Raw genomic sequence first — 15560 nt, 5'->3', positions numbered from 1 at the left:
ACTTTTCGTCTCTGGTCAGGCCACCCACACAGGAAACCCTGGATGAGCGGAGGGTCATCCCAGCGCCGTCGTCTGGCCACATGAGGAAAGCAGAGAGAAGCTCCATAATGACAAGGGCCGTCTCCAGGCTCCATTCTAGAAACTGGTGAGTGTCCAGAGGGCTGAAAGGCACAAGAGCAGCTCTGCCTCCCCAGAAGGTTCAGGGATGCAGAAGACGGTACAGATGCCCCAGAAGGCCCCTAGCCGAGCAGGCGTTAGAGAAGGGGCTGATGAGGGGGTCCCTGGGGAAAGTGAGAGCTGTGCGTTCCCAGGGGCAGCCTGAGGAGTCCTTGTCTATGTGGAGGAAAGGTGTGGCCACCTGTAGACCCAGAGCTCCTGTGACCTCCCTCATCCTTCCTTCCTCTCAGGATCGCTCTCTGTGGAGCAGCTCAACACCAACAAGATGACAGTGGCCTGAGAGCATTTCCCACGAAAACGATCTTTGTTCACAATTTACATACATCACTCCAAAGGTCCTGCTCCCACCCACACCTGGCCACACCCACCTCCCCCACCTCCCTAACCCCCCACAATCCCGCTCCCCCTCCCCACCCTGGTGGTCCTGCCCCGCTCCCTTCCCCCCACATCATCCAGGATCAGCACTGGGAGGAGGAGGAGGAGCCCCTAGGCTCCCCAGGGGGCTGCCCTGGGGCCTCGCCCTGGAGGGCCGGCCCAGCTGTTCCCTACTGGCTGCAGTGCTTCTTCCTCCTCTTCCCACGCTTCTTTGTGTCAAACGGGTCACGCTTTCTCTTTCTCAGCTGTGAGGGGCGAGCCAGCCCCAGAGCCAAGGCTGGCCTCCCAGAGACGCCGAGGCCAGCCCCGGGGATGGGCAGCTTCTCAGCAGCGGCTGGGTGTCCACACAGAGCCCGCTTCCTCGACTTGGGAGCGGCTGGTGGAGCTGGGCTGAGGCCTCTTCTCTGAGAGGAGGGGGACTGGGGAACACTCTGGGCCCCCCAACCTCCAGAGGAAGCCAGGGCTGAGACATGCGCAGGACTGAGGGACATCCCGAAAGGCACCAGTATATGCTGAGAGTCTATGATGAAGACGCTTTGGAGCACCTCCTCGTTCTCACTGGACCCTTCCCTGGGCACTCGGGCCTCCCGAAGAGGAGAGGCCTTTCTGAGAACAGACGCATCCCTGGATCTCAGTAGAGGGCCGGTGCGCCTTTGACCCTGGGGAGGGGAGAGCCGTACGGGCCGGAATATAGAGAACTCCTGACGTCCTCCAGAGGGAACAAAGACTTTGGACCTGCACAGGGCAGTGTCTGTTTGCATGAGCCTATGAAGAGCCTGAGAATCAATCTCTGGTGGGCAGGCTTCATCACTGACCCCTAGATGGGGGTCTTGGTCGTGCCTCTGGGCACCTTGGCCGGCGTCGGACTCAGAAGGACTTGAGGCCATTCCGGGTGCACTGTGACTCAGGGCTGCCCGCACACCGTCGTCCTCTTTCAAGGCCAGGAGTCGTTTCTGCACCAGCTGGTAGGAGGGAGGAGGACAGTGACGGCTCCACACACACGTGTGAGAGGAGGAGCACTGGGCAGTGGGACAATGGCCCTGGGGGGGAGGAGGGGACGGGCGACCCCAGGACTCGAATCCAAATACAGACACTGTGGCAGTCCGGCCATTCTCCTGCAACTGATTCCGAGCTTTGTGACCTTCCCTCCCCTCCCGGCTCCCTATCCTCTCCTTCCTTTCACCCTGCACTGCACCCACCCCAGAACGGGCCCTTCCCCATGCCAGGTGTCCCAGGCAGGGGAGGGATGGACAGCGCTATGTGGCCCTCCTGTTCTGGGGGCCTACCTCTCCCCTGTTCACTGGGGTCCCTCTGTGCCCTGGTCTTCCTGAGTGTCCCTTGTGTCCCCTGTTCTACCGGGGATCCCTCCCTCCTCTGGCTCCCCTGGGTCATCTGGGTTCCCCTGTCCCCTGGATCACCTGGGGTCCCCCTCCCGTGGGGTCCCCTGGCTCCCTGAGTGTCCCTCTCCCTCCCCTGTCTCACTTCTTCGGGGGTGAGCCCTTCCTCCTGCTCCAGCTCCTTCTCTAGGGCCAAGAGATCCAGCTGTGGGTCTGGGGAAAGCAAATCTGCCAGGAATCCAGGGTGAATGACTGCCTCCACCTAGAACAGAAAGAAGAGGCTGTGAGCATCCTCGGCCAGGAGTGGCCTGTGAGACAAGAAGGCCAGGAGGGAAAGTGAAAAGCAGAGACCCACCCCACTCTCCTCCACAAGGCGGGGATGGTCAGCGCGCACACGCACACACACACACACACGCAAACATGCACATACACAGTCACACACAAAAGAGCACATATACAGAGGCACAAACACAGACACAAAGGCATACACACAGATAGACACAAACATATACACACAAACATCTGCGTAAACCTCCCCTAACACCAGGCTCAGGAACAAGGAGCTGAGCTTAAGTCCCAACGGCCTGAGCAGAACCCAGATCTTGGGTGCTGAGAGTTCCATGCCCTGGCATCTTGCAGACCCAAGTCTCCAGGCCTAGCCTACTTTGGTGACAGAGTCCTCCTGGGAACACAGCTTGTCGATATAGCTTAAGAGATCCGGGTCCGAGTAGGTGCCGTCCTCTTCCTGCTGCAGCTCATTTCCGTCCTCTCCCCATTCTGCATCTGAGTCGCCTGTGGCTGAGTGGACGGGCCCCACCAGCGCCTCCATGATGTCCATATACTCCCTCACAGCCTCAGGTGGAATGTCCTCGGGTGCCTTGGGCTCCGGGGGTCGCTGGGACCCGTGTGGCTTCGGGCGGGAGGGCTGGGCCCTGGGGCCGGACATCCTGGGAGCACAGGCTGCGGCAGAGCAGGAGGAAGGGAAGGAAGGTGAGGGGCTCCCGGTCTACCTCCTGACCACCGAGCGCACGCTGGTGAGGGCACTGTTGGGGGACATTGATGTGGGTGTGGGGGGGTCAGGACCACCTGAAGCTTCATGCACAGTTGGAGGGGGGAGGTAAGGGGGCATCTAAGAGAGTCACATATAAGGAAGTGGGGAACCTCCAATTTTCTAGGGGTGTCCCCATCAAGCCCACTTCTTAGGCAGACTTTGTGTGCAGTCCTTTGACAGGGAGGCGTGAGAGAAGTTACAAGATTGACCAAGTCAATACCCCGTAGTAACAAAGGGCATCTGAGACCCCACCCCCCACCCCCCCGCCTCGGTGGCTGTTTTGCTTGAAAGACCAATGCCCCTGTCTTGAAGGAAAATGATCCACATGGGAAGAGTGGCCAACCCTGGGCCCCTGTTACCTGTGCGTTCAACTCCAGTGGGAACCTGGGTGGCCGGCTGAAGGACCACTTTCGGGGCTGGGGGCCCCCGAGGATCCAGCTTCGGTGGGGCTGGAGGAGGCAGGCCCTGCGCGCACTGCATCCACCGCAACTGCTGGATCTGCATCTCCTCCTCTGCCTCAAATTGCATGAACCTGGGGTGTGACGGAGGCACAGGCCATCCTGAGAAAATGGCCTGGGTTCTGGAGCCCAACAAAGGCAGCCAAGAATGAGGGATTGGGAGAGGATGTGCCTTGGGCTGTCAAGGCCCTGTGAGGTGCTGTCCACAGCAGAGAGCTGCTCCTGGAACTGATACAAGATCTGGGACCCTTCCTGCCTCACCAGCACTGGAGAGCATTCAACAGCATAGAGCCAGGTCGCTGCATTGAACCAGGTCAACGGGACACGTGGCTGACCCAGGGGGCACCCTCCCCATGCCCCCCATCCAGAGCCACATGAAGGGCTGACAGCCAGAGGCTGGAACAGGCATGTGTTCCCCACAGGGGTCCTTGCCCAAATCCAGGACCCTGGGTTGGGACTGAGAGTTCTGGAACGTAGACCTGGAGACAGGGCTCAGGAGAGGCTGGATGATGTGGATGCTGAGCTTAGAGGACAGGCCTTCCTTTCCTCTGAGAGGTGCTTGTTTGTTTGGTTTTGTTTCTTAAGCCAAGGGGATTACCTTGGAGCAAACACTGGAAGGGCCAGAGACCCTTGGGCTGATGACAGCTGGCTTCCCCAGCCTCTTGAGGGATGCCAGGGTACCCACTCAGGCCACTTTTCGTGAGGAGAGGGGGTCCCAAATCTATGTCAGTGGCCGCCAGCCAGCCACCACTAAGGAAGCAGCAGGCTGGCGGGTGGAGCTCTTTCCCCAGCCCAGCCCATATGGCCGGAGTTGGACCCCTACTGGACTCACAGCTTCACCCTGCCCCGTCCTGAGACCTTCATGTGAGGGCAAGGGTAGGTCAAACTCGGGAGGGCAGAGCTCGTGGTGGAGGAAGGACAGAAGACCCAAACTCTCAAGGTGAGGGAGGGGTTTCTGGAGGACTGTAGGGCCTCTGGGCTGTGGGCCCCCCGTTCCGAGCGACAGCCCTTCTCCTTTGTCCTCTCTGATGAGCACCCCCACGGCCAGACCCTGCCCTCACCCACTCGCCTCACCCTCCACGCAGCCCCTGGGCCCAGGACGCTGACTCACTTTTGCGCCATCTCGTAGTAGATCATCCGGTCAGAGTTGCTAATGTGCTGCCATTCCTGCACGGCCCTGCACAGTCCCTCCTCCAGTGTCATGGTGGGCTTCAGGCGGGCCAGGGATCGAAGCGCTGGGCTGTAAGCACTCGGGGTCAGTCTCTGTGCCCAGCCCAGCCCCCACCTGCCTGACCCCACCCACCAATGTGGACCACACATCACTCAACACAGCATGACTGAGCAACAGGAGAGTGAGAGGCAGGTGTCTGGGAGAGCAGAGACAAGCCTTCCCGGCTACGGCTGTCACCGCCTCACACTCACTCGAGGATGACCATCCACTCCCAGGCTAGAGCTGGGACACTGTGCCTTGGGGAGCTCTTTTCCTCTTCAAGGCTGCCTTTTCATAATAAAAATCACCATCATCAATGAGGCGTGGCATGTGCCAGGCAATCTGCTCACACTTCATAGATTAGCCCAAGGAGTCTTCTGCACGGTCCTCTGAAGGTGAAGTGTGATTGTCCCCTTTTTACGAGGGACCGCAGGTTTAGGATGGAAATGCCTGCCAGGCTCACAACTCTAGTGGGAGAGAGCCCATGCCCTTAGGAGAGCTCTCCCATCACCCTGTTCCTAGTGGAATTCTCCACATCAACAAAGTCGAGGCGTGCATGAAGCGCTCTCCTGGGCCCCGCGCTCCTCCCCCTTCTCCGAAGTGACCTCCCCCGGCCACGTACACTCAAGTGCTGTATGAAAGGAGACGTCAGCACAGGAGAGTGTGGCATCCACTCCTTGGCTCCTCAACTTACACCACGACCCTCTCTGACTGCAAGTCTTCAGGCCATATTACCAGGAGAATCATGGAAGAGCAAGCTGGCTAGACTCACAGGGGGGTGGGGTCAGTTGAGATAAGGCACATTTCAGTCATGATGTCATGGACTAGCAGGCTCGCCCGTATGACTGACAGTGTGCCTTTTCGTGGCGTGGACATCGCCTTCACACCTTGCTTCCAGTATCCCTAGAAACCTAACCTGCGAGTCCATCCCCAGTTCCTCTTTATCTAAGAGCTCCGATAAGCTCATGACCCCCTGAGCGTTCACTCACATGAGAAAGCAGGAAAGAGCTTCTGCATCAGGACTCTGGGGAAGGTGTCTCCGGGCCAGTGGCTTGAGGCGCTGCCACCGTCGGAAGTTACTGTACACGCTCTGGTGGTTAGAGCAGTCCTCCTGCGAGGCATAGGGCTGGTTGGTGTCCAGGCTGCCCTCCCTGGAAGTGCCACGTGGCCATGGCCCAGAGTTCACTGGGCGAATGTTAGGGGCCATCTGGGCAGCTGGTGGTGGAGCTTGAGGAGGAAAGCCTGGGGTCCAGCCTCCCTTGCCAGCCTGAGTAACTCCAACAGCTGGAGCAGTCACAATGGTCTCCATCGCAGGGGTTGCTAAGAATATGGGTGCAGGACATGCAGCACTCCCGCTGAGGGCCCCTGGAGCGCTCCAGTTGAGGGGGCCCTGAGGAACGATAAAGGTCTGAGCTGCGGGGGCCTGCACTGGCCTCCCTTGTGACCTGACTTGTACAGTGAAGTTGCAAGCCCCAGGGGCACTGGGGCCACAGCCACCATTAGCCACCAAAGGCATCCTGGGGAAAGCTGGCAGCCACAGGCTGCTGCCAGGAGGGAATGCGGGGGTGATGAGAGGTGGCAGGTGTTGCTCCCAGGGTGGCCAGTGCTGGGCGCCAGGAATGGGTGGAGGAAAGGACACTGCCATGAAAGTAGACAAGGAGGCACCGGGGTTCATGGTGACATCCGTTCCCAGCACTGCAGATGCTGTTGAGGCAAAGGAAAGGAGTGAATGGAGGAGGAGAATGGGCAAGTGGGACTGAGGCTTTCTGCGGCATCAGAGTGTAAATCTCCACAGATGAGAGACTCTTGGACAAGGGAAACTGCAGCGTGCAAATGTCTTCAAGTGATTTTCATGCCCTGACCTCCAGTTGAGAATTATTCCACTGGTGACCCCACGCCCATCCACCAAGCTCCCTGACCCCTGCCTGCCGAGAAGAAATTGCCTCAGCAAGCACTCACTTGGAGAGCCTCCCTAAGGCACACCCTGGCACCTAAGCCTCACAGGCTGTCTCCCAAGACCTGGAGCTGTGTGGACATCTGCTCTGTGAGAAATGCCCCTCAGCCGGCGTACTAGCAGGTGGGGCCTTCTGCAAGGTAAGTTCTAGGCCCCCAAAGGCCCTTTGTGGACAGGCACTGTGTAAAATATTAGGGCCCCACCTCCTCCTCAGTCCTCCTTTTCCTGATGCTCAGTATAAATCCCCTCTTTCTTTCCTAGCCTCACAAAACAAAACAAAATGCTGGAAAATATCTCTAATGGAATCCTGATACAAACCCATGACACTGGCCCAGAAAGCACCTGCATCTCCGAACAACCCACAGCAGATACGTAACATGGGCCAGGTCCTGCCACCCCTTCCCCAGTGCCCAGAGTCACTGTCATCAGTCAGGAGTCCTGTTCCTAGGGGCTTGGGGTGGTCTGAGAAGTAGGCGCGTGTCCCTTAGATTCTGTCATTTCACAGCCAGTGATGGCTGCAGAGGATTAAACAAGGGCCAGGGAATTGTCATGTTACATTGGTCGTGGGAGTATAGACTGCCTGTGGTCCTTCCCCTTCCAGCTCCCAATAACGGAGAGACAATCTGAGATGCAGGCATAAGCCAGATGCCATGGCGATCAAGTTGTCTGAAACACATCCCTGTTCAGGAGAACAAGGTACACACCACGGTGCACCTAACTCACCAGAACAGATGTCATAGGACGTTTAATAGTAACACAGAAGATCATCTTCCTGATCCTGGGCTACACTCCTTCCCCCTTTAAAAGAGGAAGCAGGCTTCATAGACATTCCACCCGAAACAACCCCACTCCACATCTGTTCCCTGTCCATGAAGGAGTGACCTGAAATAGGAACAAACTCTTCCTCTCAAGGCAGCCTGAGGGTCCAGCATGAGATACTGGACAAGATGAAGTAGGTCTGAAGTACTGCCATTCCACAAAAGGAAGAACAATTCAGAGCAACTCAGGAACCTGAGCCCTCTCTTGGCTGAAGTTACTCGTAATGGTTGCCCATCCCCTGTTGAATCCAAGGCAACAGTTACCTGAACTGACAAGTGAGCTCTGGGCTGGGAGGAGTGGACGAGGTGTGGGCTGCGGCAGTTAGAGTAACCCCCTGCCTAGCTCTCGGAGAGGACACTTCACTGCAGGTGTGGCCACACACAGCCCCATTGAATAGTTTTCTCACCAAGACCATCTCTCCCCACGGCCCCCTGAGATACAGTATGCTTCTGTTCAAACCCCTTTGAAAGATATGGTGAGGCAAGCTTCAGGTGCCTGAGGAACACAATACAGCTCTAGGCTTTCCTCATGACCCTCCCTGTGTCACCACCAGGACATCACACACATCCTTACACACACGTTTCAAAGTGGCTTGTCTCCCTTCTAGAAAGAATCAGACTGTCTGCTGCCATCCTTTCTCCATAGCCAGGGCAATTCCTCTGGATCCACCTCCAACGACCCCTCCTCCCCAGGGCAGTCTCAGGTTTCTTCAGGCTCCCCAGTCTCCCCAGGTGAAATGTCCTTGTGCGTCCAGTGCTCTCTTCTCCCTCTACTTCAGTCCAACTAGGTGCCCACAGTTAAGTGTAACATGTGAACCTGAAGGATGTGAGGATGGCAGGGTCTCTGAGAACACACCCCCAGCCTATAGGCTTACCTCCTATTGAAGCCATCCGGCAGGCTTGGGCACGGACTACTGCTGCCTGGTAGCCTCAATGAGAAAAGTCAAGACCAGGAGCCAGAGAGCGACCTGCTTCAGCAAACGCTCGGGATCCAAGTCAACGAGGGACACGTTTGAAAGTAAACAGGAAAATGCGGGCTGAACCGTTCTGCGGTGGGGGAGGGGCAGAGGGCACGTGGGTCGGGGTGGGGTGGCGTGCGCTGGGGGGACATTCCACGAGGGCTCTGGCAGGTAGGCAAGAACCGGAAGTTCCTTCCACCTCCCACAGTGGCAACACAATTGGCGTGTGCCTCTTTAGGCAGTTTATAAACTGTTGTTTTGATTCACGGCACCGAGGTTGAGCATGACAGTCCCTTCCTTTCACGTCTTTATCCATCAACCTAGGTTTTTGTTTTTTTGTTTTTTTTTTTGCGGTACGCGGGCCTCTCACTGTTGTGGCCTCTCCCGTTGCGGAGCACAGGCTCCGGGCGCGCAGGCTCAGCGGCCATGGCTCACGGTCCCAGCTGCTCCGCGGCATGGGGGATCTTCCCAGACCGGGGCACGAACCCGTGTCCCCTGCATCGGCAGGCGGACTCTCAACCACTGCGCCCCCAGGGAAGCCCTGGAGCTTTTATAATGAAGGAAAACTTGTATGATTTGCAACCAATAACTTCATACTAGAGGAATGGTGAGGCAAAATATTGTACCCAGGCACTCGAGAAAGGCAGGCTTCCTTGTTGCTTCCTCCCTTTGTTCAGTCATTCAACCAATTATTTACAAGATTCTCACTCATAATTCTGATACAGTATTTGAAGGACTCTTCTCAAGGCCACTGATACAAAAATTGCACTGTGCAAAAATTAGCCAGTCCCAATACTGCAATCACTTTTGTAATACTTCAAAATCCTACACCCCACAGACAGAGATAATCAAATTAGCCCAAATGTAACTTGGGAAGACCAGTCACAGAAGGGAGTATCTAAAAGTCCTTTGGATCATGATCTCTGACTATTCCTGCACAGAAGGTGGGGGCGGGCATTGACTACTGAGAAAAACCATCTCTGGACATGCATCACAAGCCTCAGAAGACAGTTCATCTTCCACTCAATCATGAAACATTAAAGAAAGAGATACCATGTTTGTGTCTTGTGGAGTTTTCAAGTCTGCACTTGGAGGCGCTTAGTGCTGTTACATGTGAGGGGTCTTCAGAGGCATCCTGTTGAGTGAGAAATGCTCTAATCTTGCATTTGACCAGAAAGCGGATCTGATGATTGAAGTTTCTTTGGGAAGTATTACAAAGTCAGGTCAGTAAGTTGATCCCGCTACTATTTTTGTTGTTGTTGTTTTATTGTCAACTGAAATTCTGCAAGATATTATAAAAAAGGAGGGAGGGAAAATAAAATTGTTCCCATACTACCTGTTGAAATTGGCCCAGATTGTCAACTCTTTCTCAAAATTATTTTTAAAAAAAAACCCAAAACCGTACAAAGGAAACACCTGTGAACACGGAGAAAAAATATTCTAGTAGAGTAAATGCGTTGGAAAAACTCTAGGAACGGAGTCAGGAGACAGTATCTTAAGAGTGTTTCCCAGGTCTGAAATTCTTTGCTAGCATTGTTCTTTAACGGAAACTTCAGGTGTGCTAGGAAAAAGAACCTACTGTTTTTTGAAAGGCATTAACAAGAACCAAGGAACGGCAGTCCAAAGGGCATGAAAGTACTTGCCCCAATTTGAGGCCACTGTGCTTACAGCGGAGCTCTCCAGAACTCTTTGTAGCTAAGTGCATGGGTTTCACGAGTGCAATATAAAACTCACGAGTGCACATTTCCCAAGAGCTGGTTTTAAGAAGAGACCGTCTTTAAGAGGTTCCCAGCGAGGAGCGTCGCCAGAGATGTTCCGCAGCTTGCCCGACCCTCCATTTCTGTCCTCTCCTGCAGAGACCTCCTAGGCCCGCGCACCCCGCGCCTGCACGCCCGTGCAGGCCTGTGCACGCCCACTGGGGCGGGTCTCTCGGGCACGGCGGACCGCCGTCCTCCAACAGCTCCCGGCGTCTGCTGGGGCAGTTTGCTCCGGAAGACAGGAGCGCATGCGGGAGCGCGGAGGGTGGGGCCCCAATGGCTGTCCGGCGGGGGAGGGGCCTGCCATGGCGGCCTGTAGAGTCAATTCTAGGAATCGTGAGGTAAGGGGTACGGGGACTTTTCACCCCTCAGGTGTCACCGCTCTGCACTGTTGTTCACCCTGTGGGTTATTTGTGCCCTTGTCCATGTAAGGAGACTCCCCACAATGTGGATTCACGCCCCCATAGAGCTCGATTCCCTTGAGATGTTTACCCCAGGATTATCGGCACCACTGGGGAGCCGGCTGCATGAAGGGTTCAGTGATTGCGGGGCCTACAGTGGGGGCTAAATAGTGTGTGCGAGCTATTAAACAGGTGCCGTTCTAGTCTGCGCGTTGTGAAGAGTACAAAAGCTAGAGGGAAGTTCTTGCGAGTTGAAAACCCTCATCTGGTTCCGAAGGTGTAGCTCAGGTGATTGGAAAATGAGTGAAGATGGAAGGAACACACTCATCGTTTCACTAGTGTCTTCCTTCTTATCATAAAAACATCAGTCAACACTTAGGTTCAAACTGCATTCTTTTGTCAGTGATGCGAGCAACTTTGCTGAATGTGGTAATAAACATGTATTTGTAGTCTGGTGTCAAATCATGATTGATTTGCAAGCATAGATGGGGTCTGTATATACTTAATTGGTTGGTGGGAATCTGATAGGTAGTCAAATGTGTGGGTTGGTTTTGTCCGTGGATATTTGTGTTTGAAGGGAGGTCATGCCTGTGTTTTTGTGAGAGTGTGTAAGAGTGAGCGTTGTATTTGGAGGGTGTTGAGATGTGACGCAGGCATACTCAAGGAGTTGGTGGTTAGGTGTTTGTAATTTGGTGTTTGGGGAAAATGTTTACATGTGTTTTTTTCACCCCTGAATTTGGGGATTTGTGTGTGTGTAATGGTGGATTTGGAAGGATTATCTGCATATGCGTAAGGGCCATGTCAGGAAAAGTAGTGGTGTATATTACTTTGGGTGTCCAGTGTGTTAATTTTGTATATTTGGGGAATGTAGGCTGATCATTTGTGTATTCAGGGCATGTTGTATGGTTATGGGGTGTTTGTGGGTGTGCATTTTCAGGAGCTGTGTATGTATATTTGGATGTGTAGAGGGCAAGTCTGTGACTATTTTATGGGGCTGGTGGATGTTGAATGTGTAGGTATGTTGTGTTTGTATGATCCTGTATTCTGCAAGATGGCAGAGTTCATTCTGTGTGAGAGGTTGGGAATATGGGGTTATGTATACGCCAGTAGTGTGGTACTGTATGTGTATTTGGAACAAAGGGCGTATAGGGTGACATTATTGTCTATTTGTAGTGTACTGGGTAATCGTGGTTCTATTTGGGACTTGTGGAGAGTTGTGTGTTAAATGAGTTTGTGTGTGTATTCAAGGGGCATGGCCACTTGGAGGAATATTTGCTGAGGCTGTGCATTTGTAATTTTCAGTAGGAGCCTCTTAGGCTTATGTATTTTGGGAAGTGAGTATATGTGTATCTGATAGAGAGGTGGGGTTCTATGTTTCTACAGGGAAGATGGACAATTGCATTTGTATGTATTAGAAATATGTGATACGGGTATTTGTTAGTACTTGCATATGTGTGAGCTGGCTCCTGATAGCTAGGGATAATTTGATATATGGAAGTTGTTTCATAAATGGTTTGCTGGAGATATTTCCATGTATCTTATTTGTGTATTCTAATCCGTGTGCGTGTCCATCATCAGGTGCATGCATTATCAGAGTTTGTTCATAAGGTATGGAGTTGTTAGGAGTATTCAAAGTGTATTTCTTTGGAGAACGCTAGGGTGTTTATACATGTGTTTGGTAGGAGTAAGAGGTGGTCTGTCTATATATTCAGGGTGAGGGTAGAAATGTATATACACACACACACACACATATACAGTTTGTATGTTGGAGTAGTGGTGGGGAGCTTGTATTCTGGAGAGGTAGCATAATGTATAGTGTTTGGGAGGGGATCCATATGTTCAGGGGTTAGGAATATTTGCATGTGTGTGTCCATAGGTGTGTGAGAATTGTGTATGTATCTTAGTAAGACTGCAGAGGTTGTCGGTGTTTTTCTGTTTTGAGTGTGTCTGAGCATTTGGGGTGTATACTCATGAGTAGTTTGTGGATGTGTGTATTTGTGATTTGTGAGTGTAGCAGGAGGCTTCGAGTCCTCTATGTGTCTATTTCAAAATGTAATGCCTGAAGAATTTAGTGGTGTTGCTTGTATGTGTGTTCTCAGTATTAGTGAGGTGGACTTATATGGACAGTTGACCCTTGAACAACATGGGTTTGAACCACACGGGTCCACTTATAGTGGATTTCTTTTTCAGTAACTACTACAGGACTACTACAGGATCCATGGATGCAGAGCCACTGCACGGAGGGTTGGCGCCCTAACCCCCAAGCTGTTCAAGGGTCAGCTGTATTTGATCAGTATAGATTATTTGTGTCTGTGTGTGTGTTTGAGTTCCTGGGGCTTCTGGGGTATGTATTCTGTGGGACGTGAGAGTTTAGTTTGTGTGTTTGGAAACCAGTAGGCTGTGTGGGTTCTGTGTGTGTGCAGGAGTCCTGCAGTCTATGTATTTTAGGGCTGTGGGGTTTCATATGGGTCTTTTGTTGGGTTGCACATGAGACAGTTGTGTACTTGGTGACCCTGTGTGCTTAGGTACTCAGTGTGTACATCTGGATGGCATATTGGTTGCACATGTTTGTTTTCAGGCCCATGTTGTGTGTGTATATATAGTTGTGAGAGTGGAATGTGAATATTCAGGGTGAGTAAGGTTTCATCTGTAAAAATTTAGGTAGTAAGAGGTGGTCTGTTTGTGTATTTATTCAGGGTGAGGGTGTGTGTTCAGGAGATAGACATATATATATATATATCTATGTACAAACACAAATGTGTATGTGGTGTCCTTTTGGTTATATATCTGTGGTGGGAGTTGAGAGTTCTCCTTGGGGTGTAAGTGGATTCTGTGCACATATTCACAGGAAAAGTTATGGAATGTGCTGGAACTGGTTCATACTGTCTTGGGAGAGTCAATGGTGCATATCTCTTCCCAGCTGTGTGTTTAGTGATGTCAGGTGGGTAGCTTGAAATTGGTCCTGCTGGGAATATTTATACCATGTAGATACCATAAGTGAAGTCTTTCCCGCCTTTCTCGGAGAGCTTTTTATCAAGCACTTAGCAGCGTACCACTGATGTGCGTGTTTGGATTGTGTATGTGTGAAGCAAGAATATTTGGGCATCGGTGGGTACGTATGGGACCCTCATGTGAATTGTGAGTGGGGCATCTGGGGCTATGGGCCCTTGTATATGTGCATTGACCCTGGTAATTGTGAATCATTGCATTGCTCCTATCAGGTTGGTCTGTTCTTTAGGGCCAGAGAATCCCCATAAATGTTGTTGATTCCCAGTAGAAATCATGCAGATGGATACAGGGGTGTCTGTACCTTAGGCAGGTGGACACTCCTTCAGCATTTGTGTGGTCCTAGCATCTGGGTCCCTAGAAGGGGGCGCCTGGCAGACAGATGGCCATGCAGAGCAGAACCTTCACAGGTGTGTTGTTGGCATGACAGGCAGCAATCAGAAAGTCATGGGGCTTCCTGGATAGGAGGTCAGATGACCAAGGGCTCTCCCAGGAAAACCCCCTGAGAATCAGTTGGACAGCTACAGGCGTTCCTGGCTCTTCTGTGGCACAGCGGACGTGCAAGGACACCCTCCACATGGGGTCCAGAGCCATGTGTCCCTGAGCCCAACTGCCCCAGGGTGGTGGGAACTGTTGCATATCAGGCTGGTCAACTGTATCACTAGGTCTCAACCAACCTGTCTCATGGAAACCTAAGTCCTCACGGATAGGCAGGACCTCTAGGGATCACTGAGCTGACAAGGACAGAGGTAGGGAGGCTTTGTCACTGAGGGAGAGTTGGGGACTGAGACCTGGAGAGCCTGGGGAGTCCCACTCTGAGGAGATACGGCTCTGATGTTCCCAAACCCTTTAGACATGTTCTCTGTTCTTTTCTGAAGGCTCAAGATGCTTCTAGCAGTGGGAAGCTTATCTCAGTTTCATGTTTCTCTGATAGGATGAACTGACCCTTTTATTCACTCTTCCACATCGAGCTGCAAACCCATCAGAGGGAACCATGTGATCGTTGTAGCCACCAGCTGACCCCACAGCCACCTTGTGCCTGCCTTGGACCCACCCAAGCATTTCTGAGCCTTCTTTATGGTGAGTCTTGTGGCCTTTTCTCCCTCATTGTGACTCCTCCTGCCAATAAAACATGCTGTGAATGTTAACAAAAGGAAACCTGCACTAGAATTGGAGTCTGGAAGGCCCGTAGAGGGAGCTCTCATGCCGTGCCACTCATCATCAATTACCCCAACAGGAAGAGGTCATTTACTGACCCCAAAGAGGAAGTGCAACCACTTTACTACCCCAGCTGGAGGAGGGAAGACTTCCTTCCTGGCCAGCAACAAGAAATAGAAAATAGAAGTAGCTAATAGAAAATTCCACAGTTTAGCCAATGAGACGCCGTTGTCATCTGAAGTTTTACTTTCCTCCAGTGAACTTTCATTTTTTCCCTTGATGATGACTTTCTTTCCTTGTCCCACCCTCCTTACTATACAAGTCTTCCGGGATTTCCCTGGTGGTCCAGCAGCCAAGACTCCGCGCTTCCAATGCACGGGGCATGGGTTCGATCCCTGGTCGGGGAACTAAGATTTCCACATGCCATGTGGCATGGCCAAAAAAAAAGAAAGCCTTCCATGTTGTGTAACCCGTTGGAGTATCTCCCTTTCTATCAGATGAGATGCTGCCTGATTCATGAATCGTTTAATAAGGCCAATTTATTCAAAATTCAAAGTAAATCTTCCAATTTACTCCGTTAAATTTTGTTTTTTAATACATTGGGGGCATGCAGAGGTGGCCACTAACAGTTTAGTATGTATCCCTCCAGAAATGTTCTGTATAAAAATATGTATGTGCACTTTTCTAAAATCCACTCTTATGATTGCTACTGCTAACAAGATGATTTTATGATTAAATGCTTATCTTTTTTAAAAGAAAAAGGTAAATATATTGGTGGCAGTGATGGGATCTGAAGCAAATTTCTGATAACATTTGGGACAAGGAGGAACAGGTGTGGTGCCCACAACTCCTTTGAGTTCACTGTCTTTCTTGCCATTCCTGAAGGTTGTTGGTAAGCT

The 15560-nt window shown here is 52.3% G+C and overlaps 1 long non-coding RNA gene across 1 annotated transcript in view; it reads left to right on the top strand.

Moving 5' to 3' along the window:
• LOC308611224 overlaps positions 1-14798 on the top strand; it is a 72077-nt gene extending 57279 nt beyond the window's left edge. Inside the window, exon 3 of the long non-coding RNA XR_014014797.1 lies at positions 14438-14798. This is a non-coding gene — a long non-coding RNA (uncharacterized lncRNA). The remainder of the gene's footprint in view (positions 1-14437) is intronic.
• The last annotated feature ends 762 nt before the right edge of the window (positions 14799-15560 follow it).

This window comes from Mesoplodon bidens (genome assembly GCF_964165515.1).
Source record: "Mesoplodon bidens genome assembly, contig: HAP1_SCAFFOLD_558, whole genome shotgun sequence".
In the NCBI taxonomy this organism is placed as follows: Eukaryota; Metazoa; Chordata; class Mammalia; order Artiodactyla; family Ziphiidae; genus Mesoplodon; species Mesoplodon bidens.
This window is presented reverse-complemented; position numbering and strand designations above follow the sequence as displayed.